Source organism: Atta colombica, unplaced genomic scaffold (genome assembly GCF_001594045.1).
Source record: "Atta colombica isolate Treedump-2 unplaced genomic scaffold, Acol1.0 scaffold121, whole genome shotgun sequence".
Taxonomy (NCBI): domain Eukaryota; kingdom Metazoa; phylum Arthropoda; class Insecta; order Hymenoptera; family Formicidae; genus Atta; species Atta colombica.
This window is the reverse complement of record NW_017259208.1, coordinates 334,542-338,891: the sequence shown is the minus strand read 5'-3', so window position 1 is coordinate 338,891 and position 4,350 is coordinate 334,542.

Below are 4,350 nucleotides of genomic sequence, written 5' to 3'. Positions count from 1 at the left end.
TATATAATATAAATTAGAAATTTATTAAAATATTAGCATCTGAAATAATTTGTAGGTATTGAAGAAATTGTATTTTCGTAAAAATTGTATTTTTCTAAATATAAAAGAAATTGATGATAGTTAAAGACAGTGTTTCAGTTGAATATTAAGTTTTTCAAGGAATTTTTCAAGGTAATATTATCGCCGAACTTTGCAATGTTTTCCTCGTCTCGAGAGCTACTAGTATTGTTAACGAGGTACGTTGTTCGAACGATAAATGCATAAACAAGCATAAGTGGACGAGTTTGCTGGTAATCAAGTCTCCCATTGGTGGTCTTACTAATGGCTTGTTCTGCGTATCTACTTAGCCTTAGCAATTACATGAAAAAACTTGCAACCTTCTAATAATATATTTCTCAATTTTAAAACATAAACCACAAAAACACACAGTCGAAATTTTCTTCTGATTAAAAAAGATGGAGTTGGCATATAATAAAATTATATTTTAACACTTTAAGAGATCCGAGATAGATTTTCATGTTACCAATATTAATTTATAATATAATATAATAAGAAGTTCTAATCATTTACATAAGATCGACAATATATTATAATTCTCTGTTGTTAGATTATAGTGATAAATTTTTTGCGTAAAATAAAATAAAAATTGACAGTAACATTAATATAGTCAACTCAATATGGAAATAAATATGTAATTGGAATATAATTTATGAGAAACATCAACGTTATCAAAGTTAATTTGTAAATGATAATATTGCGATAATGATGTGCGACGGACGTCAGCACTACAGAAACTTCGTAGTTGTCCTTCGATCTTTACAAATTTTATTATTTTTAAATGATATCATAATATAATGGATTAATAACATAAATAAAAATTATACACGACAAAATTTGTGCAGATCTTTATTGTTTTAATAAGTTGCTGTTTTATTCTTGTTCCATTCAAGTTTGCATAGTATCTTCCGAGATCAAATTAGGAGTGTTGAGAATCATTTTTTTTAAATTTCAATAGTTTTTACTTCTTTAACTTTTTTAATTTTTCTGCTTTACCTGTGCCTACATTTCGATAAGCGAAGCTTTGGACAGTTTGAAGGATTATAATCCTTTCAAATCCGATCAAATTCGGTCAAAATATTATATAAAAATATATTGTCTTATATAAAAATATATTATTCTTTTATAAAAGATAGCAAATATTTTTCAAGGCATTTTTTGATTTTTTGATTTATTTATGGTACAATTTGATAAAACTCCAATTTTTTTCTACCACAGCCATAAAAAATTTGCCAAACCAAGAATTTTAGGAACTTAAACTTTTTTTTAAATTTGTCTAGGACATTCTTCTTATTCATTCCAATATAATTGATTGGCAAATTCAAATGTTTCGCGAGTTTAGAGGAAGACAGGTTTGGGTTTTCCGTGTGTTTGATCACAATTAATTTACGCACTTTCTTTTCTTTCAACGGAAACTTAATAAACGGATTGATTCAACAGATGACATATGTAAATACATCCCTAACTTAGATTTGCTGAATTTGATAGCGCTATCTATACTGTAAAAAAATTACACTTACATATACATATACGTTCAAATTTTATAGTGTACCTACAATTTTTATCTTTTTATTAACAAAAATCATGATATATATTTCGTGTGGAATAATTAAACGTAAAAATATTCAAATTAAAAATATCCAAAATTAGATTTTCTCTACACATTGATATAAAATTATCGTACATAGCATGACATTATGAAATGTTATTGTATCTTATTCAATAATATCATCGAAACTTATCAAATGATAAAGATATATTTTACGAGTAAAATTCACAATATTATCTGAATGGATTCATTGTATTAATGGAGCTTATTCTTATTGTGTATCACATTTGCTTCAACAAATAAACGATCCATTTTCAAAAGGTCGCGATCTTCATAGTATTCATTTTTCACTGGTATATCCCTTCGGGATTGTACCAGTTAGCACGTACGTTAAAAGACAACGCTTTCTGAAGAAAGGGGTTGGTCTCGGCATTAAAAAGAGTTGGCCCAGATTTAAGGGCAGGCTCTGGTCTACCATTGGCCGATAACTGGAGCGAGACCCAAGGGTGGATCTGATTCTCTATTTCACGTAGCTCCAAAGAATCGCCGGTCGCGAGCCGGGTCCTATAATTTGAATTCGGAATTCTAGACTAACGGCCGCCGGGCACTTTGAATCTCCGATTATGGTAACTGGTACTTGGAATTCAGATCGTTTCTGGACACGGTCCAGGAATGTGCAAAGCGCTCACGTACGACGTAACGGTGAAACGATCGCGCGTCCGAGAGAAGAATCCCTCGCGATCGTTTCGAGTTTTCGCTAACGATCCGCGTAACTTCATAGACGCGTATCCATTTCTCCTGGCAATTTTTCTGGCAGCGACATTTATCTTATCGATCGCAAGATCGAGTAGCACAACAATGGCTCAACTGGAACAAAGATCGAATGATACGAAATGGGCTCAGATAGAAAAGATGAGTGAGTATGAGACTTTGCATGATTTTTTTATGGGATACGTATGTGCTTGCGCTTATAATACTTATTTAATATTGTTGGAAATTGATTTTTTTTCATATGTTGGTAAATAAGTAGAAGTGCAATGAAAAATATGTCAAAGGCATATAAATTATAAAAAAATTATAATTAGTATGTTAATTATATTAATTTGAAACAATTTGTTATAATTAGAGATACCACAATGATTTGTATTTAATCTGATTAAAATCAGATGATCTGATTAATCTGATTAAAAAATATAAAATTATTTATACAAAATAATTTTATATTTTTTAGTGAAAAATTTTTTATATAAATATATTACATATTTTCTGTCAAAAAGAAATAAGAAAGAAAAAAGAATTTTTTGATTATTGTGTATGTTTTTCTCTGAAAAATTTATCTTTAAAGTGAATAAAGAATATCTTTGTAAATATTTTTATCAAAATAAATATTTTAATAAACATTTTTTGTTTGAATTTGAAATTGTGAGATTTAAAAATATTATTAGGCATTAAGACTCACTTTGATCAAATATTGTGAATTTTTGTTTATTTGTGTTATTTTTATCAATTTTTTTATTACATCTCTGACAGTCAATTGATATGAGCTGATGCGTTACTTTCTCAAATTTCTTCATTCAGTTCGTTCAGAATTTCTCGGTACGAATGTCTGTATCGCGAACGATCGATATGTACTTTCCTGATTCAGAATTAATTCTATTACTTATGACGGAATCGTGTAATCACATTGAATTTCCCAGATTCCGACATTTGTGAGGAAAATACACTACTCCGTCAGAAAAATTTTTTCATGATTCAACTAAACAATCCTGTAAGCATTAATGTTTATAAATTTTTTCAAATCTCCTAATAATTAAATTATTAAATTTATTATTAATATTATCTCGCTTATCGTCATTTTAAGGGGTAGATTTTTTATATATAGATTTTTTTATGTTGCATTATATAAAATTTTTTATTATATGAATTCATCGAAATAACATTATTTTTTTTAAGTAGAAAAGAAGGTTTTTTTTTTTTAATGTTACATTTGTATCACTAGGTATTTATATAAATATAGATACAATAAAAAATATCCTTTCTTATTTAAAAAAATAATACAATATTTTAGTGTCATTTCGGTGGAGCCGTACGTTAGAAAATTTGATGATGAGTCATTGAGTAACCTCAAACCTTTGACAATATGTACGTGTCTCGATATGCGTGCAGACACGCACTCTGGAAAGCACATGATTCATCGAATGAAACTCACAATCAGGCAATCTGCATTAACAATGCACCGCCCGATTCTGAGAGCTCGCCATTTTTCTCTGCGTCTTCATCCTCCACTTTCCTCATTTCGTTCTCTTCTTCTTCCTCTTCATTCTCTCCTCCCTCATCATACTATCTACCGTTTCTGCACGATTGACCCGTTAGACGCTGACATGGCCCGTGACCACGTACACCGATTACTGATATTATTCGTGAACCGATTCGCTTGGAAATATTTGAAAATCAATCAATTCTTTTATTTATACAGCGATTTATGCAGTGTTTTATTCAAAAAGTGATTTTTAAATAGAGATATATTAGAATGAATATATCAGATTAATTTCTAAAACAAAGTCGTTAATTTAGTAGTCTCTTATAATTTGTTGATAGGCTGCATTTTTTATTGCAAATTTTACGAAATTTATTGCAAAGTATTAACAAATAATAAAGTTCAAATTAAATAAGATATTTTTAGTACAAAAAAATAACACAAAAAATCTTATTATATATTATACTCTTTAAAATAAAAAAAATTT